Here is a 25,662-nt window from a genome sequence, read left to right on the forward strand (position 1 = left end):
CCGGGGCCGTGTGGGTGCTCCCTGGGGTTATAACCCCCTCTTTAGGGCCCTGTGGGCCTCCCTGTGGCTATAGCTTCCTCCCTGGGGCCCTGTGGGCCTCCCTGGGGCCCTGTGGGCTTCCCTGGCGTTATAGCTCCCTCCCTGGGGCCCTATCGTTCTCCCTGTGGCTATAGCACCCTTCCTGGGGCCCTGTGGGACTCCCTGTGGCTATAACATTCTCCCTATGGCCTTGTGGGTCTCCCTGTGCCTATAGCATCCTTCCTGGGGCCCTATGGGGCTCCCTGGGGCGCTGTGGGGCTTCCTTGTGGCTATAACCCCCTCCTTGGCGCCCTGTGGGGCTTACTGAGGCTATAGCGTCCCTCCCTGGGGCCCTGTGGGGCTCCCTGGCGCTATAGCACCATCCCATGGGCCCTGTGGGAACTCCCTGGGGCCCTGTGGGGCTACCAGGGACTATAACTCCCTCCCTGGGGCCCTGTGGGGCTTCCCTGTGGCTATAGCTCCCTCTCTGGGGCCCTGTGGGGTTCCCCTGTGGCTATAGCTCCCTCTCTGGGTCTCTGTGGGGCTTCCTGTGGCTATAGCTCCCTCTCTGGGGCCCTGTGGGGCTCCCCTGTAGCTATAGCTCCCGCCCTGGGGCCCTGTGGGGTTAGCTTGGGGCCATAGCTCCCTCCCTGGGGCCCTGTGGGGCTCTCTAGGGCTTTAGCTCCCTATCTGGGGCCGTGTTGGTGGTCCCTGGGGATATAACCCCCCTCCCTAGGGCCCTGTGGGGTTCCCTGTGGCTATAGCTCCCTTCCTGGGGCCCTGTGGGGTTCCCTGTGGCTATAGATCCCTCCCTGGGGCCCTGTGGGGCTCCTCTGTGGTTATAGCTCCCTCTCTGGGGCCCTGTGGGGCTCCTTTTTGGTTATAGCCCCATCCCTGGGGCCCTGTGGGGCTCTCCTGTGGCTTTAGCTCCCACCCTGGGGCCCTGTCGTTCTCCCTGAGGCTATAGCACCCTTGCTGGGGCCCTGTGGGGCTCCCTGTGGCTATAACGTTCTCCCTTCGGCCCTGTGGGTCTCCCTGTGGCTATAGCTCTCTCCCTAGGGCTCTGTGGGGCTCCCTGTGGCTATAGCTCTCTCCCTAGAGCCCTGTGGGGCTCCATGGGGTCCTGTGGGGCTCCCTGACGCTATAGCACCATCCCCGGGGCCCTGTGGGGCTCTCTGTGGCTATAGCTCCCTCCCTGGGTCCCTGTGGGGCTCCCTGGGGCCCTGTGGGGCTCCCTGGTACCCTGTGGGGCTCGTGGGGCTCCCTCGGGCCCTGTGGGGCTCCCCTGTGGCTATAGCTCCCTCCTTAGGGCCCTGTGGGGCTCCCTGGTGCTATAGCCTCCTCCCTAGGGCCCGGTGGGGGCTCCCTGTGGCTATAGCCCCCTGCCCGGCGCACTGTAGGGCTCCCCCGGGCTATAGCTCCCACCCTGGGGCCCTGTGGGGGCTCCCAAAGGCCCTTTCGGGGCTCCTAGGGGCCCTGTGAAGGTCCCTGGGGCTACAGCCCCGTCCCTGGGGTCCTGTGGGGCGTACCGTGGCTAAAGCTCCCTCTCTGGGGCCCGGTGGAGCTTACTGTGGCTATAGCTCCCTCCGTGGGGCCCTGTGGGGGCTCCCTGGCGCTATAGCTCCTTCCCTGGGTCCCTGGGGGGCTCCCTGTGGCTATAGATCGCTCCCTGGGGCCCTGTGGGGCTCCCTGTGGCTATAGGCCCCTCCCTAGGGCCCTGTGGGGCTCCCTGTGGCTATAGGTCCCTCCCTGGGGCCCTGTGGGGCTCCCTGTGGCTATAACATTCTCCCTTTGGCCCTGTGGGGCTCCCTGTGGCTATAGCTCTCTCCCTGAGGCCCTGTGGGGCTCCCCTGGGGCCCTGTGGGGCTCCCTGTGGCTATAGCCTTCCTCCCTGGGGCCCTGTAAGGCTCTCAGCGCCTATAGCCTGCTCCCTGGGGGGCTCCCTGTGGCTATAGCTCCCTCCCTGGGGCCCTGCGGGGCTCCCTGTGGCTATAGCTCCCTCACTGGGGCCCTGTGGGGCTCCCCTGTGGATATAGCTTCCTCTCTGGGGCCCTGTCGGGCTCCCTGGGGCCCCTGTGGAGCTCCCCGGAGGCTATTGCTCCTTCCCAGGGGCCCTGTGGGGCTCCCTGTAGCTATAACATTCTCCCTGTGGCTATAGCTCCCTCCCTGGGGCCCTGTGGAGCTCTCCGGAGGCTATTGCCTCTTCCCTGGGGCCCTGTGAAGCTCCCTGGGGCCCTGTGGGGCTCCCTGGGGCCCTGTGGGACTCCCTGTGGCTATAGCTCCCTCCCTGGGGTCCTGTGGGGGTTGCCTGGGGCTATAGCTCCCTCCCCGGGGCCCTGTGGGGCTCCCTGGGGCTATAGCTCCCGCCCGGGGGCCCTGTGGGGCTTCCCTGTGGCCATAGCTCCCTCCCTGGGGCCCTGCGCGGCTCCCTACGGCTTTTGCTCCCTGACTGGGGCCGTGTGGGTGCTCCCTGGGGTTATAACCCCCTCCCTAGGGCCCTGTGGGGCTCCCTGTGGCTATAGCTCCCTCCCTGGGGCCCTGTGGGGCTCCATGGGGCCCTGCGGGGCTCCCTGGCGCTAAAGCTCCATCCCTGGGGTCCTGTAGGGACTCCCTGGGGCCCTGTGGGGCTATAACTTTCTCTCTGGGGCCCGGTGGGGGCTCCCTGGGGCAAAAGCCCCCCTCCCTGGGGCCCTGTGGGCTCCTCTGTGGTTATAGCTCTCTCTCTGGGGCCCTGTGGGCCGTGTGGGGGACTCCCAGGGGTTCTGTGGGGCTACCTGGGACTATGGCTCCCTCCCCGGGGCCCCTGTGGGGCTCCCCTGTGGCTACAACTCCTGCCCGGGGGCCCTGTGGGGCTTCCCTGTGGCCATAGCTCCCTCCCTGGGGCCCTGCGCAGCTCCCCTGTGGTTATAGCTCTCTCTCTGGTGCCCTGCGGGGCTCCGTAGAGCTTTAGCTCCCTCCCTGGGGCCGTGTGGGCGCTCCAGGGGCTATAGCTCCCTTCCTGGGGCCCTGAGGGGATCCCCTGTGGCTATAACTCCCTCCCTGAGACCCTGTGGGGCTCCCCGTGGCTATAGCTCGCTCCCTGGGGCTCTGTGGGGCTCTCGGTGGCTATAGGTCCCTCCCTAGGGCCCTGTGGGTCACCCTGTGGCTATAGGTTCCTCCCTGGCGCCCTGTGGGGCTCCCTGTGGCTTTAAAATTCTCCCTTTGGCCCTGTGGGGCTCCTTGGGTCTATAGCTCCCTCCCTGGGGCCCTCCCTGGGGCCTTGTGTGGCTGTTTGGGGCTATAGCTCCCTCCCCGGGGCCCTGTGGGGCTCCCTGTGACTATAGCCCTTCCCTGGGGCCCAGCGGGGCTCCCTGGTGCTATAGCCCTCTCCATGGGGCTCTGTGTGGGCTCCCTGGGGTATAGCTCCCTCCCTGGGTCCCTGAGGGACTCTCTGGGGCCCTCCCTGGGGCTATATCCCCTACCTGGGGGCCCTGTGGGGTTCCCCTGTGGCTATAACCTCCTCACTGGGGTCCTGTGGGGCTTACTGAGGCTATAGTTCCCTCCCTGGGGCGCTGTGGAGTCTCCCTGTAGCTATAGCTCCCTCCCTGGGGCCCTGTGAGGTTCCCCGGACGCTATAGCTTCCTCCATAAGGCCCTGTGGGGTTCCCCTGTGGCTATAACCTCCTCACTGGGGTCCTGTGGGGCATACTGAGGCTATAGTTCCCTCCCTGGGTCTCTGTGGGGTCTCCCTGTAGCTATAACTCCCTCCCTGGGGCCCTGTGACGCTCCCTGGGATTATACCCCCCTCCCTGGGGCCGTGGGGGCTCCCTGGGGCTATAGCACCCTCACTGGGGCCATGTGAGGCTCCCTGTGGCTATAGCTCCCTCCTTGTAGCCCTGGGGGGCTCTCTGTGGCTATAGCTGCATCCCTGGGGCTCTGTTTGGACTCCCCGGGGCCCTGTGGGGCTCCCTGGGTCTATAGCGTCCTCTCTGGGGCCCGGTGGGGGCTCCCTGGGGCTATAGCCCCCTCCCTGGGGCCCTGATTGGCTCCACTGTGGCTATTGCTTCCTTCCTGGGTCCCTATGAGGCTCCCTGTGGCTATAACATTCTCCCTTTGGCCCTGTGGGGCTCTCTGTGGCTATTGGTCACTCCCTGGGGCTGTGTGGGGGCTCCCTGGGGCCCTATGGGGGTTCCCTGGGGCTCCGTACGGCTTCCCTGTGGGTATAGCTCCCTCTCTGGGGCCCTGTGGGGCTCCCTGGGGCTATAGCCTCCTCCCTGGGGCCCTGTGGGGCTCCCCTGTGGCTATAGCTCCCTCCCTGGGGCCCTGTCGTTCTCCCTGTGGCTATAGCACCCTTCCTGGGGCCCTGTGGGACTCCTTGTTGCTATAACGTTCTCCCTATGGCCCTGTGGGTCTCCCTGTGCCTATAGCATCATTCTTGGGGCCCTATGGGGCTCCCTGGGGTGCTGTGGGGCTCCCCTGTGGCTATAACCCCCTCCTTGGGGCCCTGTGGGGCTTACTGAGACTATAGCTCCCCTCCCTGGGGCCCTGTGGGGCTCCCTGGCGCTATAGCACCATCCCATGGGCCCTGTGGGAAATCCCTGGGGCCCTGTTGGAACTCCCTGGGGCCCTGTGGGGCTACCAGGGACTATAGCTCCCTCCCCGGGGCCCTGTGGCTATAGCTCCCTCCCATGGGCCCTGTGGGGCTCCCCTGTGGCTTTAGCTCCCCCTCTTGGGCTCTGTGGGGCTTCCTGTGGCTATAGCTCCCTCCCTGGGGCCCTGTGGGGCTCCCTGGGGCTCTATGGGGCTCCCCTGTGGCTATAGCTCCCGCCCTGGGGCCCTGTGGGGCTCCCTAGGGCTTTAGCTCCCTAGCTGGGGCCGTGTGTGTGCTCCCTGTGGCTATAGCTCCCTCCCCGGGGCCCTGTGGGGCTCCCCTGTGGTTATAGCTCCCTCTCTGGGGCCCTGTGGGGCTCCCTGGTACTATAGCCCCCTCCCTGGGGCCCTGTGGGGCTCTCCTGTGGCTATAGCTCCCACCCTGGGGTCCTGTCGTTCTCCCTGAAGCTATAGCACCCTCCCTTGGGTCCTGTGGGGCTTCTTTGTGGCTATAACAACCTCCTTGGAGCCCTGTGGGGCTTAGTGTGGCTATAGCTTCCCTCCCTAGGGCCCTGTAGGGCCCCCTGTGGCTATAGCTCTCTCCCTAGGGCCCTGTGGGGCTCCCTGACGCTATAGCACCATCCCTGGGGCTGTGTGGGAACTCCCTGGGGCCCTGCGGGGCTACCTGGGGCTCTGTGGGGCTCCTTCGATCCCTGTGGGGCTCCCCTGTGGCTATAGCTCCCGCCCGGGGGCCCTGTGGGGCTTCCCTGTGGCCATAGCTCCCTCCCTGGGGCCCTTCGGGGCTCCCTAGGGCTTTAGCTCCCTAACCGGGGCCGTGTGGGTGCTCCCTGGGGTTATAACCCCCTCTTTAGGGCCCTGTGGGCCTCCCTGTGGCTATAGCTTCCTCCCTGGGGCCCTGTGGGCCTCCCTGGGGCCCTGTGGGCTTCCCTGGCGTTATAGCTCCCTCCCTGGGGCCCTATCGTTCTCCCTGTGGCTATAGCACCCTTCCTGGGGCCCTGTGGGACTCCCTGTGGCTATAACATTCTCCCTATGGCCTTGTGGGTCTCCCTGTGCCTATAGCATCCTTCCTGGGGCCCTATGGGGCTCCCTGGGGCGCTGTGGGGCTTCCTTGTGGCTATAACCCCCTCCTTGGCGCCCTGTGGGGCTTACTGAGGCTATAGCGTCCCTCCCTGGGGCCCTGTGGGGCTCCCTGGCGCTATAGCACCATCCCATGGGCCCTGTGGGAACTCCCTGGGGCCCTGTGGGGCTACCAGGGACTATAACTCCCTCCCTGGGGCCCTGTGGGGCTTCCCTGTGGCTATAGCTCCCTCTCTGGGGCCCTGTGGGGTTCCCCTGTGGCTATAGCTCCCTCACTGGGGCCCTGTGGGGCTCCCCTGTGGATATAGCTTCCTCTCTGGGGCCCTGTCGGGCTCCCTGGGGCCCCTGTGGAGCTCCCCGGAGGCTATTGCTCCTTCCCAGGGGCCCTGTGGGGCTCCCTGTAGCTATAACATTCTCCCTGTGGCTATAGCTCCCTCCCTGGGGCCCTGTGGAGCTCTCCGGAGGCTATTGCCTCTTCCCTGGGGCCCTGTGAAGCTCCCTGGGGCCCTGTGGGGCTCCCTGGGGCCCTGTGGGACTCCCTGTGGCTATAGCTCCCTCCCTGGGGTCCTGTGGGGGTTGCCTGGGGCTATAGCTCCCTCCCCGGGGCCCTGTGGGGCTCCCTGGGGCTATAGCTCCCGCCCGGGGGCCCTGTGGGGCTTCCCTGTGGCCATAGCTCCCTCCCTGGGGCCCTGCGCGGCTCCCTACGGCTTTTGCTCCCTGACTGGGGCCGTGTGGGTGCTCCCTGGGGTTATAACCCCCTCCCTAGGGCCCTGTGGGGCTCCCTGTGGCTATAGCTCCCTCCCTGGGGCCCTGTGGGGCTCCATGGGGCCCTGCGGGGCTCCCTGGCGCTAAAGCTCCATCCCTGGGGTCCTGTAGGGACTCCCTGGGGCCCTGTGGGGCTATAACTTTCTCTCTGGGGCCCGGTGGGGGCTCCCTGGGGCAAAAGCCCCCCTCCCTGGGGCCCTGTGGGCTCCTCTGTGGTTATAGCTCTCTCTCTGGGGCCCTGTGGGCCGTGTGGGGGACTCCCAGGGGTTCTGTGGGGCTACCTGGGACTATGGCTCCCTCCCCGGGGCCCCTGTGGGGCTCCCCTGTGGCTACAACTCCTGCCCGGGGGCCCTGTGGGGCTTCCCTGTGGCCATAGCTCCCTCCCTGGGGCCCTGCGCAGCTCCCCTGTGGTTATAGCTCTCTCTCTGGTGCCCTGCGGGGCTCCGTAGAGCTTTAGCTCCCTCCCTGGGGCCGTGTGGGCGCTCCAGGGGCTATAGCTCCCTTCCTGGGGCCCTGAGGGGATCCCCTGTGGCTATAACTCCCTCCCTGAGACCCTGTGGGGCTCCCCGTGGCTATAGCTCGCTCCCTGGGGCTCTGTGGGGCTCTCGGTGGCTATAGGTCCCTCCCTAGGGCCCTGTGGGTCACCCTGTGGCTATAGGTTCCTCCCTGGCGCCCTGTGGGGCTCCCTGTGGCTTTAAAATTCTCCCTTTGGCCCTGTGGGGCTCCTTGGGTCTATAGCTCCCTCCCTGGGGCCCTCCCTGGGGCCTTGTGTGGCTGTTTGGGGCTATAGCTCCCTCCCCGGGGCCCTGTGGGGCTCCCTGTGACTATAGCCCTTCCCTGGGGCCCAGCGGGGCTCCCTGGTGCTATAGCCCTCTCCATGGGGCTCTGTGTGGGCTCCCTGGGGTATAGCTCCCTCCCTGGGTCCCTGAGGGACTCTCTGGGGCCCTCCCTGGGGCTATATCCCCTACCTGGGGGCCCTGTGGGGTTCCCCTGTGGCTATAACCTCCTCACTGGGGTCCTGTGGGGCTTACTGAGGCTATAGTTCCCTCCCTGGGGCGCTGTGGAGTCTCCCTGTAGCTATAGCTCCCTCCCTGGGGCCCTGTGAGGTTCCCCGGACGCTATAGCTTCCTCCATAAGGCCCTGTGGGGTTCCCCTGTGGCTATAACCTCCTCACTGGGGTCCTGTGGGGCATACTGAGGCTATAGTTCCCTCCCTGGGTCTCTGTGGGGTCTCCCTGTAGCTATAACTCCCTCCCTGGGGCCCTGTGACGCTCCCTGGGATTATACCCCCCTCCCTGGGGCCGTGGGGGCTCCCTGGGGCTATAGCACCCTCACTGGGGCCATGTGAGGCTCCCTGTGGCTATAGCTCCCTCCTTGTAGCCCTGGGGGGCTCTCTGTGGCTATAGCTGCATCCCTGGGGCTCTGTTTGGACTCCCCGGGGCCCTGTGGGGCTCCCTGGGTCTATAGCGTCCTCTCTGGGGCCCGGTGGGGGCTCCCTGGGGCTATAGCCCCCTCCCTGGGGCCCTGATTGGCTCCACTGTGGCTATTGCTTCCTTCCTGGGTCCCTATGAGGCTCCCTGTGGCTATAACATTCTCCCTTTGGCCCTGTGGGGCTCTCTGTGGCTATTGGTCACTCCCTGGGGCTGTGTGGGGGCTCCCTGGGGCCCTATGGGGGTTCCCTGGGGCTCCGTACGGCTTCCCTGTGGGTATAGCTCCCTCTCTGGGGCCCTGTGGGGCTCCCTGGGGCTATAGCCTCCTCCCTGGGGCCCTGTGGGGCTCCCCTGTGGCTATAGCTCCCTCCCTGGGGCCCTGTCGTTCTCCCTGTGGCTATAGCACCCTTCCTGGGGCCCTGTGGGACTCCTTGTTGCTATAACGTTCTCCCTATGGCCCTGTGGGTCTCCCTGTGCCTATAGCATCATTCTTGGGGCCCTATGGGGCTCCCTGGGGTGCTGTGGGGCTCCCCTGTGGCTATAACCCCCTCCTTGGGGCCCTGTGGGGCTTACTGAGACTATAGCTCCCCTCCCTGGGGCCCTGTGGGGCTCCCTGGCGCTATAGCACCATCCCATGGGCCCTGTGGGAAATCCCTGGGGCCCTGTTGGAACTCCCTGGGGCCCTGTGGGGCTACCAGGGACTATAGCTCCCTCCCCGGGGCCCTGTGGCTATAGCTCCCTCCCATGGGCCCTGTGGGGCTCCCCTGTGGCTTTAGCTCCCCCTCTTGGGCTCTGTGGGGCTTCCTGTGGCTATAGCTCCCTCCCTGGGGCCCTGTGGGGCTCCCTGGGGCTCTATGGGGCTCCCCTGTGGCTATAGCTCCCGCCCTGGGGCCCTGTGGGGCTCCCTAGGGCTTTAGCTCCCTAGCTGGGGCCGTGTGTGTGCTCCCTGTGGCTATAGCTCCCTCCCCGGGGCCCTGTGGGGCTCCCCTGTGGTTATAGCTCCCTCTCTGGGGCCCTGTGGGGCTCCCTGGTACTATAGCCCCCTCCCTGGGGCCCTGTGGGGCTCTCCTGTGGCTATAGCTCCCACCCTGGGGTCCTGTCGTTCTCCCTGAAGCTATAGCACCCTCCCTTGGGTCCTGTGGGGCTTCTTTGTGGCTATAACAACCTCCTTGGAGCCCTGTGGGGCTTAGTGTGGCTATAGCTTCCCTCCCTAGGGCCCTGTAGGGCCCCCTGTGGCTATAGCTCTCTCCCTAGGGCCCTGTGGGGCTCCCTGACGCTATAGCACCATCCCTGGGGCTGTGTGGGAACTCCCTGGGGCCCTGCGGGGCTACCTGGGGCTCTGTGGGGCTCCTTCGATCCCTGTGGGGCTCCCCTGTGGCTATAGCTCCCGCCCGGGGGCCCTGTGGGGCTTCCCTGTTGCCATAGCTCCCTCCCTGGGGCCCTTCGGGGCTCCCTAGGGCTTTAGCTCCCTAACCGGGGCCGTGTGGGTGCTCCCTGGGGTTATAACCCCCTCTTTAGGGCCCTGTGGGCCTCCCTGTGGCTATAGCTTCCTCCCTGGGGCCCTGTGGGCCTCCCTGGGGCCCTGTGGGCTTCCCTGGCGTTATAGCTCCCTCCCTGGGGCCCTATCGTTCTCCCTGTGGCTATAGCACCCTTCCTGGGGCCCTGTGGGACTCCCTGTGGCTATAACATTCTCCCTATGGCCTTGTGGGTCTCCCTGTGCCTATAGCATCCTTCCTGGGGCCCTATGGGGCTCCCTGGGGCGCTGTGGGGCTTCCTTGTGGCTATAACCCCCTCCTTGGCGCCCTGTGGGGCTTACTGAGGCTATAGCGTCCCTCCCTGGGGCCCTGTGGGGCTCCCTGGCGCTATAGCACCATCCCATGGGCCCTGTGGGAACTCCCTGGGGCCCTGTGGGGCTACCAGGGACTATAACTCCCTCCCTGGGGCCCTGTGGGGCTTCCCTGTGGCTATAGCTCCCTCTCTGGGGCCCTGTGGGGTTCCCCTGTGGCTATAGCTCCCTCTCTGGGTCTCTGTGGGGCTTCCTGTGGCTATAGCTCCCTCCCTGGGGCCCTGTGGGGCTCCCCTGTAGCTATAGCTCCCGCCCTGGGGCCCTGTGGGGTTAGCTTGGGGCCATAGCTCCCTCCCTGGGGCCCTGTGGGGCTCTCTAGGGCTTTAGCTCCCTATCTGGGGCCGTGTTGGTGGTCCCTGGGGATATAACCCCCCTCCCTAGGGCCCTGTGGGGTTCCCTGTGGCTATAGCTCCCTTCCTGGGGCCCTGTGGGGTTCCCTGTGGCTATAGATCCCTCCCTGGGGCCCTGTGGGGCTCCTCTGTGGTTGTAGCTCCCTCTCTGGGGCCCTGTGGGGCTCCTTTTTGGTTATAGCCCCATCCCTGGGGCCCTGTGGGGCTCTCCTGTGGCTTTAGCTCCCACCCTGGGGCCCTGTCGTTCTCCCTGAGGCTATAGCACCCTTGCTGGGGCCCTGTGGGGCTCCCTGTGGCTATAACGTTCTCCCTTCGGCCCTGTGGGTCTCCCTGTGGCTATAGCTCTCTCCCTAGGGCTCTGTGGGGCTCCCTGTGGCTATAGCTCTCTCCCTAGAGCCCTGTGGGGCTCCATGGGGTCCTGTGGGGCTCCCTGACGCTATAGCACCATCCCCGGGGCCCTGTGGGGCTCTCTGTGGCTATAGCTCCCTCCCTGGGTCCCTGTGGGGCTCCCTGGGGCCCTGTGGGGCTCCCTGGTACCCTGTGGGGCTCGTGGGGCTCCCTCGGGCCCTGTGGGGCTCCCCTGTGGCTATAGCTCCCGCTCGGGGGCCCTGTGGGGCTTCCCTGTGGTCATAGCTCCCTCACTGGGGCCCTTCGGGGCTCCCTAGGGCTTTAGCTCCCTAACTGGGGCCTTGTGGGTGCTCCCTGGGGTTATAACCCCCTCCCTAGGGCCCTGTGGGCCTCCCTGTGGCTATAGCTCCCTCCCTGGGGCCCTGTGGGGCTCCATGGGGACCTGCGGGGCTCCCTGGGGCCCTGTGGGGACACCCTGGGGCTCTGTGGGGCTCCCTGGGGCTATAGCTCTCTCCCTAGGGCTCTGTGGGGCTCCCTGTGGCTATAGCTCTCTCCCTAGAGCCCTGTGGGGCTCCATGGGGTCCTGTGGGGCTCCCTGACGCTATAGCACCATCCCCGGGGCCCTGTGGGGCTCTCTGTGGCTATAGCTCCCTCCCTGGGTCCCTGTGGGGCTCCCTGGGGCCCTGTGGGGCTCCCTGGTACCCTGTGGGGCTCGTGGGGCTCCCTCGGGCCCTGTGGGGCTCCCCTGTGGCTATAGCTCCCGCTCGGGGGCCCTGTGGGGCTTCCCTGTGGTCATAGCTCCCTCACTGGGGCCCTTCGGGGCTCCCTAGGGCTTTAGCTCCCTAACTGGGGCCTTGTGGGTGCTCCCTGGGGTTATAACCCCCTCCCTAGGGCCCTGTGGGCCTCCCTGTGGCTATAGCTCCCTCCCTGGGGCCCTGTGGGGCTCCATGGGGACCTGCGGGGCTCCCTGGGGCCCTGTGGGGACACCCTGGGGCTCTGTGGGGCTCCCTGGGGCTATAGCTCCCTCTCCGGGGACCGGTGGGTCACCCTGGGGCTATGGCCCCCTCCCTGGGGTCCTGTGGGGCTCCCCTGTGGCTATAGCTTCCTCCCTGGGGACCTTGTGGGGCTCCTTGTTGCTATAGCCCCCTCCCTGGGGGCCCTGTGAGGCTCCCTGTGGCTATAGCTCGCTCCCTGGGGCCCTGTGGGGCTCTCGGGAACTATAGGTCCCTCTCTAGGGCCCTGTGGGGCAAAATGTGGCTATAGGCTCCTCCCGGGGCCCTGTGGGTATAGCTCCCTCTCCGGGGCCCTGTGGGGCTCCCTAGGGCTATAGCATCCTCCCTGGGGCCCTGTGGGGCTCCTTTGTGGTTATAGCTCCCTCTCTGGGGCCTTGTGGGGCTCCCTGTGGCTATAGCTCCCTTCTTAGGGCCCTGTGGGGCTCTTTGACGCTATAGCACCATCCCTGGGGCCCTGTGGGAGTTCCCTGGGACTATAGCTCCCTCCCCGGGGCCCTGTGGGGCTCTCAGTGGCTATAGCTCCCTCCCTGTGTCCCTGTAGGGCTCCCTGGGGCCCTGTGGGGCTTCCCTGTGGCCATAGCTCCCTCCCTGGGGCCCTGTGGGGACTCCTTGGGGCCCAGTGGGGGGCTCCCTGGGGATATAGCTCCCTCTCTGGGGCCTGGTGGGGGTTCCCATGTGGCTATATATCCCTCACTGGGGCCCTGCGGGGCTCCCTTTGGCTATAGCTCGCTCCCTGGAGCCCTGTGGGTCTCCCTGGGGATATAACCCCCTACTTGGGGCCCCGTGAGGCTCCCAGTACCTATCGCCTCCTCCCTCGGGGGCTCTGTGGGGCTCCCTGTGGCTATAACATTCTCCCTTTGGCCTTGTAGGGCTCCCTGTGGCTATAGCTCCCGCCCTGAGGCCCTGTGGGGCTCTCCTGTGGCCATAGCTCCCTCCCTGGGGCCCTGCGGTGCTCCCTAGGGCTTTTGCCCCCTAGCTGGGGCCGTGTGGGTGCTCCCTGGGGTTATAACCCCCTCCCTAGGGCCCTGTGGGCCTCCCTGTGGATATAGCTCCCTCCCTGGCGCCCTGTGGGGCTCCCTGGGGCCCTGTGGGGCTCTGTGGCTATAGCTCCCTCCCTGGGTCCCTGTGGGGCTCCCAGGGGCCCTGTGGGGCTCCCCTGTGGCTTTAGCTCCCGCCCGGGGTCCCTGTGGGGCTTCCCTGTGGCTATAGCTCCCTCCCTGGGGCCCCTGTGGGGCTCCCTGGCGCCCTGTGGGGCTCCATGGGGCCCTGCGGGGCTCTTTGGGGCTATAGCTCCCTCCCTGGGGGGCTTCCTGTGGCTATAGCTCCCTCTCGAGGGCCCTGTGGGGCTCCCTCCCAGGGGCCCTGCGGGGCTCCCTAGGGCTTTAGCTCCTTCCCTGGGGCCGTGTGGGTGCTCTCTGGGGGCTCCCTGTGGCTATAGCTCCCTCTCTGGGGCCCTGTGGGTCTCCCTGGGGCTATAGCTCCCTCCCTGGACCCCTGCGGGGCTCCCCTGTGGCTATAGCTCCCTCCCTGGGGCCCTGTGGGGCTCCCTGTGGCTATAGCTCGCTCCCTGGGGCTATAGGTCTCTCCCTGGGGCCCTGTGAGGCTCCCTGTAGCTATAGCTCCTTCCCTGGGGCCCTGTGGGGCTCCCTGGGGCCCTGTGGGGCTCCCTGGGGCCCTGTGGGGCTCCCTGGGGCCCTGTGGGGCTCCCTATGGCTATAGGTCCCTCCCTGGGGCCCTGTGGGGCTCCCTGTGGCAATAGGTTCCTCTCTCGGGCCCTGTGGGGCTCCCTGTGGCCATAGGTTCCTCCCTCGGGCCCTATGCGGATCCCTGTGGCTATAACCCCCTCTCTGGGGCCCTGTGGGGCTCCCTGGGATTATAATCCCCTCCCTGGGGCTTCTTTGTGGCTATAACCGCCTCCTTGGAGCCCTGTAGGGCTCCCTGTGGCTATAGCTCCCTCCCTGGGGCTCTGGGGCTCCATGGGGCCCTGTGGGGCTCCCTGACGCTTTAGCACCATCCCTGGGGCCCTGTGGGAACTCCCTCGGGCCCTGTGGGGCTCTGTGGCTATAGCTCCCTCCCTGGGTCCCTGTGGGGCTCCCTGGGGCCCTGTGGGGCTCCCCTGTGGCTTTAGCTCCCTCCCTGGGGCCCCTGTGGGGCTCCCTGGGCTTATGGCCCCATGTACATGTGGGGGGGTACACAATACATGGGGGGGGGTACACTATACATGGGGGGGGGTACACTATACATGTAAGGGGGGGTACACAATACATGTAAGGGGGGGGTACACAATACATGTAGGGGGGGGGGTTACACAATACATGTAAGAGGGGGCGGTACACAATACATGTAAGAGGGGGCGGTACACAATACATGTAAGAGGGGGCGGTACACAATACATGTAAGAGGGGGCGGTACACAATACATGTAAGAGGGGGCGGTACACAATACATGTAAGAGGGGGCGGTACACAATACATGTAAAGGGAAGGCGGGTACACAATACATGTAAAGGGGGGGGGGGGGTACACAATACATGTGGGGAGGGGGGGGGGGTACACAATACATGTGGGGAGGGGGGGGTACACAATACATGTGGCGAGGGCGGGGTACACAATACATGTGGGGAGGGGGGGTACACAATACATGTGGGGAGGGGGGGTACACATGTGGGGAGGGGGGGTACACAATACATGGGGGGGGGTACACAATACATGTGGGGGTGGGGGGTACACAATACATGTGGGGGTGGGGGGTACACAATACATGTGGGGGTGGGGGGGGTACACAATACATGTGGGGTGGGGGGGTACACAATACATGTGGGGGTGGGGGGTACACAATACATGTGGGGGTGGGGGGTACACAATACATGTGGGGGTGGGGGGTACACAATACATGTGGGGGGGGTACACAATACATGTGGTGGGGGGTACACAATACATGGGTTGCACAATACATGTGGGGGGGATTGCACAATACATGGGGGGTGCACAATACATGTGGGGGGGGGGGTGCACAATACATGTGGGGGTGGGGGGTACACAATACATGTGGGGGTGGGGGGGTACACAATACATGTGGGGGTGGGGGGGTACACAATACATGTGGGGGTGGGGGGGGTACACAATACATGTGGGGGTGGGGGGTACACAATACATGTGGGGGTGGGGGGTACACAATACATGTGGGGGTGGGGGGTACACAATACATGTGGGGGGGGGTACACAATACATGTGGTGGGGGGTACACAATACATGGGTTGCACAATACATGTGGGGGGGATTGCACAATACATGGGGGGTGCACAATACATGTGGGGGGGGGGTGCACAATACATGTGGGGGTGGGGGGGTACACAATACATGTGGGGGTGGGGGGGTACACAATACATGTGGGGGTGGGGGGGTACACAATACATGTGGGGGGGGTACACAATACATGTGGGGGGGGTACACATGTGGGGGTGGGGGGGGTACACAATACATGTGGGGGTGGGGGGGTACACAATACATGTGGGGGTGGGGGGGGGTACACAATACATGTGGGGGTGGGGGGGGGTACACAATACATGTGGGGGTGGGGGGGGTACACAATACATGTGGGGGTGGGGGGGTACACAATACATGTGGGGGTGGGGGGTACACAATACATGTGGGGGTGGGGGGTACACAATACATGTGGGGGTGGGGGGTACACAATACATGTGGGGGGGGGGGGTACACAATACATGTGGGGGGGGTACACAATACATGTGGGGGGGGGTACACATGTGGGGGGGGGGGGTACACAATACATGTGGGGGGGGGGGGTACACAATACATGTGGGGGGGGGTACACAATACATGTGGGGGGGGGGGTACACAATACGTGGGGGGTACACAATACATGTGGGGGGGGGTACACAATACATGTGGGGGGGGGGTACACAATACATGTGGGGGGGGGGGTACACAATACATGTGGGGGGGGGGTACACAATACATGTGGGGGGGGGGTACACAATACATGTGGGGGGGGTACACAATACATGTGGGGGGGGTACACAATACATGTGGGGGGGGGTACACAATACATGTGGGGGGGGGGGTACACAATACATGTGGGGGGGTTGCACAATACATGTGGGGGGGTTGCACAATACATGTGGGGGGGATTGCACAATACATGGGGGGGGGGTGCACAATACATGTGGGGGGTGCACAATACATGTGGGGGGGCTGCACAATACATGTGGGGGGGGTGCACAATACATGTGGGGGGGGGTACACAGTACATGTGGGGGGGGGTACACAGTACATGGGGGGGGGTACACAGTACATGGGGGGGGGTACACAATACATGTGGGGGGGTACACAATACATGTGGGGGGGGTACACAATACATGTGGGGGGGGTACACAATACATGTGGGGGGGGGTACACAATACATGTGGGGGGGGGGTACACAATACATGTGGGGGGGGGGGGGTACACAATACATGTGGGGGGGGTACACAATACATGTGGGGGGGGGGGTACACAATACATGTGGGGGGGGGTACACAATACATGTGGGGGGGGGGTACACAATACATGTGGGGGGGGGTACACAATACATGTGGGGGGGGGGTACACAATACATGTGGGGGGGGGGGGTACACAATACATGTGGGGGGGGGGTACACAATACATGCGGGGGGGGGGGTACACAATACATGTGGGGGGGGGGTACACAATACATGTGGGGGGGGGGTACACAATACATGTGGGGGGGGGGGTACATAATACATGTGGGGGGGGGTACACAATACATGTGGGGGGGGGGTACACAATACATGTGGGGGGGGGGTACACAATACATGTGGGGGGGGGGGGTACACAATACATGTGGGGGGGGGGTACACAATACATGTGGGGGGGGGGGTACACAATACATGTGGGGGGGGGGTACACAATACATGTGGGGGGGGGTACACAATACATGTGGGGGGGGTACACAATACATGTGGGGGGGGTACACAATACATGTGGGGGGGGGTACACAATACATGTGGGGGGGTACACAATACATGTGGGGGGGTACACAATACATGTGGGGGGGTACACAATACATGTGGGGGGGTACACAATACATGTGGGGGGGGGTACACAATACATGTGGGGGGGTACACAATACATGTGGGGGGGGGGGGTACACAATACATGTGGGGGGGGGTACACAATACATGTGGGGGGGTACACAATACATGTGGGGGGGGGGTACACAATACATGTGGGGGGGGGGTACACAATACATGTGGGGGGGTACACAATACATGTGGGGGGGTACACAATACATGTGGGGGTACACAATACGTGTGGGGGGGGGGTACACAATACATGTGGGGGTACACAATACGTGTGGGGGTACACAATACATGTGGGGGTACACAATACGTGTGGGGGGGGGGGTACACAATACATGTGGGGGTACACAATACGTGTGGGGGGGGGTACACAATACATGTGGGGGTACACAATACGTGTGGGGGGGGGGTACACAATACATGTGGGGGGTACACAGTACATGTGGGGGGGGGGTACACAATACATGTGGGGGTACACAATACGTGTGGGGGGGGGTACACAATACATGTGGGGGGTACACAGTACATGTGGGGGGGGGGGGTACACAATACGTGTGGGGGGGGGGTACACAATACATGTGGGGGGTACACAATACGTGTGGGGGGGGGGGTACACAATACATGTGGGGGGGGGGGTACACAATACGTGTGGGGGGGGGTACACAATACATGTGGGGGGTACACAATACGTGTGGGGGGGGGTACACAATACGTGTGGGGGGGGGTACACAATACATGTGGGGGGGTACACAATACATGTGGGGGGGGGGGGTACACAGTACATGTGGGGGGGGGTACACAATACATGTGGGGGGGGGGGTACACAGTACATGTGGGGGGGGGGTACACAATACATGTGGGGGGGGGGGTACACAGTACATGTGGGGGGGGGTACACAATACATGTGGGGGGGGGGGTACACAGTACATGTGGGGGGGGGTACACAGTACATGTGGGGGGGGGTACACAATACATGTGGGGGGTACACAGTACAATACTGTGTACCCCCACATGTACTGTACGTTCATAAAGGCATGAACGTTGCCTTTATTCTCGTTACTTAGGAGGATAATGTTAACCCTTACTGTTAAATGTACATAGTTGACAAGCCTTTACTTCTATGTAAAGAAGTAAACTAAATGACTTGTTGTTTAGTGACTGCTAAGGTGTAATATTTAATGTTTCTTGTATAGGTTATTTGTTCAGCGAACTCCCCCCTCCCCCCCCCCCCCCCTTCAAAGTTTTAGCCTCTGATTTGTATCCTACAATGTTTGTTTACCTTGTCTACAACCCTACCGTAAAGGCGTAACACATTGGTTTACATTAGCTTGCCTTATTAACCCTCCTGCAAGAATAGTTGTCTAAATGCCTCTTTAGCCTTAAATTGGTATTACTTTTCAGATTCCAGAATGTTCCTGTGTGTGGGGTCTCTGGGGGACCACTACATGGCCCCAGACGGCTCCCTGGTAGTGGTCCTCCGTCTCCTGAGCAAAACCAGTTGTCTACACCAGTTTTAATTTCGTCTCTTGCTGCGCAAAAAGTCGTCCTTCAGGGGAAGCGCCTCTACAGTTCTTCCAAGACATTAGTGTTCTAACTACACAAGTTTCTTTATAGTACCATATCACGTCCAACAGTCGACTCTTCACGCGGCACCCGTGTCCTTCCGGCATTGTAAATCCCAGCTTCCATTCGCCCCTCAGTCCCAGCGTACACGTCTCTTCCTTCAAGGCCACAAGGAACTCTACACTCCATCCTCTGGAATACCTGGTAACGTAGTAAAATGGTCTAGTTAGATTAGATTCTAAACGCTATAGATCTAACTAGTCCTGTGCTTGGAGTACTATGGATACAGGTTAGAATCCTCAACATGGCCATTTTGTCACCTTTTGCTAAATTTGTCCACTGTTTCAGACACGTGAAACGAGGGCGGGTAAGAACTAAAGTATCTCAGAGTGAGTACTAGTACCTACAGCTGTGATCAAGCCAACTCTTACTGCCTAGCGTCTTGGTAGAGGCTCCCCGCTAGTCAGTATCAAAGACAAGGAAGACTTCATAAAGCGTTATCACCGGAAGTGTGTTTATTAGTGTTTAACATTGGTTAAAAATCATTAAAATACATGTGCTTTAAATATGGTGATCCTGCTGGACTACTATTTACTAAATGGCCAAGAATGTTCCTAAAATTTACGTAATATTTTTAGGTGGGATCCAGTTTGTGTGTACAAGCGGCAACGAACGAGGCAGGAGGACCTGGAGGTGGTCACCCGGTTCAGTCCTACACAAACTGGTCTGACACTAAGGTTCGTATGGCTTGTTTTTACTTTATGAATGTCATACAGCTCAAATTGTCTTTATATATGGGGGGGCATTTGGTAGGCATTTAAGGGCAGGTTACTCTTAACTTTTCAAGAGCTCTTTAGAGCCGTTGAAACCTTTTAAGATTAACTTAACACAACTATTATAATCCTTAGTGATAAGATCTTAAATCTTGTGATAAGTCTTTCCTTCCGTCCCCAGGCTCGGGCGACCACCGCCAGGCAACAGGGAAGACAACGAGGACTGTTCTCCGAGTACTGAAGACCATCTATAACGACGGCATAAAGTGGCAAGACATTACCCGTCACCCTCGTCTGTCATTTGAGAGACCAGCCTTTGATTTTTTTACCAGAAAATGACCTAGCTTCGTGATTGGTGAAGTTGTAAAATATTAACATTTTAAACTAACCGTCTATCTCCTTTAATCCCTTGGCCGAAGTCTCTCAAGGCTTCGTGTCTACACTAGAAACCCGAGGTGTCGTTAGGGTAATCTTGTTTTATCAGGTAAAAATTATTAAATCCTTTCCTCCTCAGTTAAGGAAAAGTGTTAATGGCGTGTGACTACAATGTCACAATGACATTTGTAACAATGCAAAAGGGGGGAGGGAGGGGGGGGGGTACATGTGAACCATTATATGTACATTAGTACCCCCCCCCCCCACCCACCCCCACAGACCAGGGTGTAGGTGGATTACTTGTAAAACCTGGTTGTGGCACCATTTAGGGCCTCTCCCAGTAGGTATCTACGATGAATGACACATTGGGCAGAGTTAGTATCTGGAAACTTTAACGCTGGCTCGACTCTCCAGTGTTCGAAAATACATTTTAAATTGTTATATTTAAACCCATTCCAACTGGGCAATTAACAACGCAACTAAATGACTGTTTGGTTGGCTATATTTCTCTATCCACAGAACTGCTGTCTATATTGCGACCCAGTAATAAATATATCTAAATTGCATTTATTTTACATAAATAGCTATAGATGGAACAATTTAAACTTCTAGTTTTAGGTTCATTGGGGGAGAAGCAAACCAAAAATCGTATCTTCAGGCTGGACAATGAAATTTAATAACTCATCAGTAGTTATTTAAACCATTCCTAATTGTCATTTACAGGTGTCCATCTGGAGTCATATATCAAAGAATGGTAAACATTATACAAATTTCAAAGTGTAAATCTACAAATTAGTTAAGCACGTGGCTATCAAACTTCAGTATTTCAGACTTTAATGTCCAAGGTAATGCATGAAAGTGGGGCCAACTGCTTGACGCAAGAGACTTCACCCCGCGGGGTATAAACCCATGGAACAGCCTACCCGCTCAAGTTTTATAATAAACTGAATAAATTGGTCAGACAAGTAATCGGGAATAGAGGAACTATAAGTTCCCTCTAGGTAATCCTGACTAATGAATTCAAGTCCTGAAATTGAAATTGAAATAAGTTTATTGAGGTAGAATACACACAAAGGGATGAGGTAGCTCAAGCTATTCTCACCCCATTCAGTACAACGTGTTAATACATAGACACACATCACAAACATATTAAGTCCTAATCTATCCACCAGAAGAGTAAGTAATTATCAAAGGCATAAAGTCGGGAAGAGAACACAGCTCGCGCTCTACATATTCAAAAGGAACGATATAAAAGGCATCATTCTCAAACTATTTTCTCTCGACCCCAGAATAACATTTACTTCAGAATATTTAGCTACACGAGTACACATATTCCGAAGTAGCTGTAACCGGCCACGTGTTGCTGTGGCTGTCTGGTTAAATGGAGATCCCACGTTTCTAATGTTTAATTTTACAATGCTTGTGGGTATACTATTTGTGGATTCCATTGTCTGTGGAGATTGTCCGGTTTGCCGACTCTTAGAACTCCCTACCCTACCCCGTCACTCCGTCACCCCATCCCTCCTCACCATTTCCCGTCCCATTGTCCGTCGCACCATTATCCCCACTCTTACTCCCTACCCCTACCCCCCCCCCCCACACACACAATGATTGGTCCACATGAATGATTAGTCCAACAAATGGCTGCTAAAGTTCAACCCGAGTAAATACAAAGTAATGAAACTAGGCAGTGGAAACAGGAGGCTGGATACAGAATAGATGAAGTACTTACAGAATAGATGAAGCACTTAATGACACGAACAGAAAGATCTAAGAGTTGATATCACCAAACCTGTCTCCTGAAGCCCACAAAAAGAATAACGTCTGCGGCATATGCGAGGCTGGCTAACATCAGAACAGCGTTCAGGAACCTGTGTAAGGAATCATTCAGAATCTTTTACACCACATATGTAAGACCAATTCTGCAGTATGCGGCCCCAGCATGGAGCCCGTACCTACTCAAGCACAAGACGAAGGTGGAAAAAGTTCAGAGGTATGCCACTAGACTAGTCCCAGAACCGAGAGGCAAGAGTTACGAGGAAAGGCTGCGGGAAATGCACCTCACGACACTGGAAAACAAGAGTAAGGGGAGACATGATCACTACCTACAAAATCCTCAGGAGAATTGACAAGGTAGACAGGGATAAACCATTCAACCCTGGTGGTATATGAACAAGGGGACACAGGTGGAAACTGACAACCCACATGAGCCACAGGGACGTTAGAAAGAACTTTCAGTGTCAGTAGTTAACAGATGGAATGCATTAGGCAGTGATGTGGTGGAGGCTGACTCCATACACAGTTTCAAGTGTAGCTATGATAGAGCCCAGTAGGCTCAGGAACCTGTACACCAGTTGATTGAGTCGAGAGGCGGGACCAAAGAGCCAGAGCTCAACCCCCGCAAGCACAAGTAGGCGAGAACAATCCCGAGGGTGATCTGGTACCCACAGAACAGGTCCTGGGGAACACTCGCGCACCTTCCCATCTCTCCAGAACCACAAACTAGTATTTAACCAGACCAGTTCAATGTAACTACATACAGCTTCTACCAACAATCCACAATACCTGAGCCTACCTACCTAAGGCTGCGAGGCGAAAGACGAAAACACCAACTATGGAGGTTACAGACTCCTCAGACGAGGTAATCTTAATAGGAGCTCCACCGCCGTACCACAAATACGACACCTACTCAGCATTAACCTCAATTTAATAAGACTATCAAAATCCTCAGATTAGGCAAAATTGTAATTAATTTTGTCAATAAAGATGTTAATAATAAAATAAACCTACTCGGTACAAGGACTCATGGAGGCTACCTCACCAAACTCTAACGACAGCACGGCTCAGCCAAAGTCTCAGGCAAAGAAAAGAACGGAAGACCTGGAGGTCTACACTAACCCCACCAGCTCCATAACTGCTACAGCCAGCCCTCCAGGGCTGAAAACCACCATGAAGACCCCAATCCATCCCCAGTATCAGCTATTGGTACCGGCTCCAAAGAGCCTCTACTTACGGGCTCGCCATAGCCCGTGCTATTTTTAACTTTGTTCCGAGTAGCCGAATCTGAAAACCAGCGACAACAATGTAATTACGGTATAACTGGAAAGTAAGCCTCTACAGGTCGGCCTTCGGTTCCTCTGCAGACATGTGCAACCTCTGTTGCAGTTTGCCCGCTTGTGGAGCTAATGGGTGGTTTTATAGCCCCTTCTGAAAGTTTATATGAAAAGATACAAATCACAATAGCGCGTTGTATCAAATCCACAAGGTTGCAAATCCCCCTCATGTGCAATTCTTTTGGCCAAGGCGCGTCTGGGATCATCCCGGTCTTAAGTAATTATCAAAAAGGCACCAAACCGTTCCGGTCGTAAGTTCGAACCCCTATCACGGCCCATGAGGATTTCTTTATAGAACGCTATAGTAGGGTTGTCCTACCGAGGGAGTACATAGTACTGTCAAGTCTTGCCAAGAGCTAACCAAGAGCTCTTACCACCCATAAGGTTAAGCTTCAGTGGCATTACTAAATATAAGATACGAGGAAGGTGTTGTATGGAGAGAGGAGGTTTTGAACTAGATTCTGGGGGAGGGGGGTTTATGAACACCTCTAAACTATACCCGATCATTCGGGGATGTGGGCTCAGGATATCAGCATGTAACAGCCTAGTCAGAGACCGGGCCGCGAGAAGTGTGCCTAGCAGTGCAAATCACAAATAAGAAAGACAGGATAAAATGCCAGTGTTTGAGGTAGGAATTTAGTATTGAAATTCAATGTTTGAGTCAAGAATCAGCGTGAGGCGCCATCAGAAAGCGAGCTCTCAGATCAGAAGACTAAGTGGTCATGGGCAGTACATCGCTGTATTCCGTCGTCATGTTCAGTACAGAGACTGTCCTCAATGCCATTCCTTGTCTGGCCGTAACTGGCTGGACCTGTGAACGAGAGGAAGCCATCATTAGGAACGTCAGGAAAATCTCTCGTTACCCTCTAGGGCCTAATAACTGAGTGGACAGCGCTCGGGATTCGTAGTCCTAAGGTTCCGGGTTCGATTCCCAGTGGAGGCGAAAACAAATGGGCTGAGTTTTTCCAGCCCTGATGGCCCTGTTCACCTAGCCTTAAATAGGCACCTGGGAGTTAGCTGCTACAGGCTGCTTCCTGGGTGTGTGTAACTAGCCTGAGTGAGAACCGGGCCACGGGGACGCAAAGCCCCGAAATCATTTTAATCTAACCTCAAGAAGATAACCCATTACTATAATTATATCTCTAGCCTGCCGAATTTAAGTAGTCATATTATTAAAACTTTAAATTTAGTTTTGAATTTGTAGTTTTGAAGTTTTAAAAATTAATAACCACATTTTACTTGTAATATATATTTAACCGAATTTTTAAAGTTTTAAAGCCAGACGTTAAGGGCTAGCCTCTCGCATGATACAAGTGAGTGTGTGTGTGTGTGTGTGTGTGTGTGTGTGTGTGTGTGTGTGTGTGTGTGTGTGTGTGTGTGTGTTAGAGGAGCGTCATCGGTCAGTGTGTGTGCTGTAGCGCCACACTCACCATTATGCTCACTACTTGACCCAAGCTTCGACTCGTCAAGGCTGTGGCAAGACTGCCATCACCTGAAGTGATGGCAGATTTCCCCAATACATTTCACTAGTTCCAGTACGGGGGATCGGGGGAGGGGGGGGATCAGCCACATGGGGCAGGGGGAGAGAGAGAGGGGGGGGATCAGCCACATGGGGCAGGGAGAGAGGGGGGGGATCAGCCACATGGGGCAGGGGGAGAGAGGGGGGGGGATCAGCCACATGGGGCAGGGGGAGAGAGGGGGGGGATCAGCCACATGGGGCAGGGAGAGAGAGAGGGGGGGATCAGCCACATGGGGCAGGGAGAGAGAGAGGGGGGGATCAGCCACATGGGGCAGGGAGAGAGAGGGGGGGGATCAGCCACATGGGGCAGGGGGAGAGAGAGGGGGGGATCAGCCACATGGGGCAGGGGGAGAGAGAGGGGGGGATCAGCCACATGGGGCAGGGGGGAGAGAGAGAGAGGGGAGGGGGATCAGCCACATGGGGCAGGGGGAGAGAGAGAGAGAGGGGGGGGATCAGCCACATGGGGCAGGGGGAGAGGAGGGGGGGGGATCAGCCACACGGGGCAGGGGGAGAGGGGGGGACCAGCCACACGGGGCAGGGGGAGAGGGGGGGGATCAGCCACATGGGGCAGGGGGAGAGGGGGGAGGGACCAGCCACATGAGGCAGGGGCAAAGGGGGGAGGGACCAGCCACATGAGGCAGGGGCAGAGGCGGGAGGGACCAGCCACATGGGGCAGGGGAAGAGGGGGGGGGTTCAGCCACGTGGGGCAGGGGAAGAGGGGGGGGGGGGGTTCAGCCACGTGGGGCAGGGGGAGAGGAGGGGGGGGGGATCCACCACATACAAACCTCCAGAGACGAGCCTGGAACTGTACACCAAAAGTGAGGTAAAACACACTGAAGTGTATTTTGTCTCATCCTCCCTTTTATAACCAGCAGCCAACCAAACCCGGCCGCTGATTGGTTGACATTCACCCTAAAACTCGCCCCATTGGTTTACATTTTGCGAGTCTGAAGTGTCAATTAACAATGGCCAACAACCACTCCTTCACTTCCCCAAATACGAACGAGTCTAAATGAACCAGTAATGATCCCCAGCTTGAATGTTTGAAGTTGTTCATTTCAAAATCTAATTCACAAACCAAACAACATTTTATTGTATTTGTTGCAACAGAACAACAGAGCAACATTTGCAATAGTGAAGTCCGTCAGTCAAGCACTGCTAATGGCCACTCGACAACTACAATATACAATATATGCAACAACAGACTAACAAACCCAACAACCCAAAGTTCCTGACACAATACTTTAGATGATATTAAACATTTCCTTTTTCAATTGACTTAAGTTCTCTCTCGTTAATGACAAATTAAGCGATTTTAACTTATTATAAAGCATAAATGTCCACACTTCAATAACTATTAACGTCCAGGATGACATTGTTCAGAATATTATTATCTTACTTGGTCTTACCCCCGTGCTTCCAGAGGAGCCGATTGACACACATCTGTATTTTCACTCTTCTCTCATGCTGTCTGACCTTGATAATGGCTGCTCCGTCTTTTCCTCGGCCTCTCCCGCAATCCTGTGTTGTCCCCAAGCTCTCGTGTATTAGTTCGTCCCCTTCCCAGAGCTTGTATGTTGAAACTGGCGTTTTATCATAATCATCACTACCTTCGTTACTTCTCACGGTTCATTCAACTTCCTCACTCGATTATACCTTTGTTACCCCGCAGATGGCCCCTTTTGCCCTTCACCCCCTTCTATTTTCTGTAAGGATGCCTCAAGATTCCATTTCTATTCGCGCTTGCAATATCCTTCCTTATGTCGTTCCACTCCCTCCCCCTG

The 25,662-nt window shown here is 58.7% G+C and overlaps 1 long non-coding RNA gene across 1 annotated transcript in view; it reads left to right on the plus strand.

Moving 5' to 3' along the window:
* Positions 1–19,348, plus strand: part of LOC123759870 (uncharacterized) — a 79,848-nt gene extending 60,500 nt beyond the window's left edge. Inside the window, exons 2-5 of the long non-coding RNA XR_006773083.2 lie at positions 17,937–18,302; positions 18,447–18,607; positions 18,737–18,835; positions 19,053–19,348. This is a non-coding gene — a long non-coding RNA (uncharacterized lncRNA). The remainder of the gene's footprint in view (positions 1–17,936; positions 18,303–18,446; positions 18,608–18,736; positions 18,836–19,052) is intronic.
* The last annotated feature ends 6,314 nt before the right edge of the window (positions 19,349–25,662 follow it).

The sequence above is a fragment of the Procambarus clarkii genome, chromosome 8, assembly GCF_040958095.1.
Source record: "Procambarus clarkii isolate CNS0578487 chromosome 8, FALCON_Pclarkii_2.0, whole genome shotgun sequence".
NCBI classification, from domain to species: Eukaryota; Metazoa; Arthropoda; class Malacostraca; order Decapoda; family Cambaridae; genus Procambarus; species Procambarus clarkii.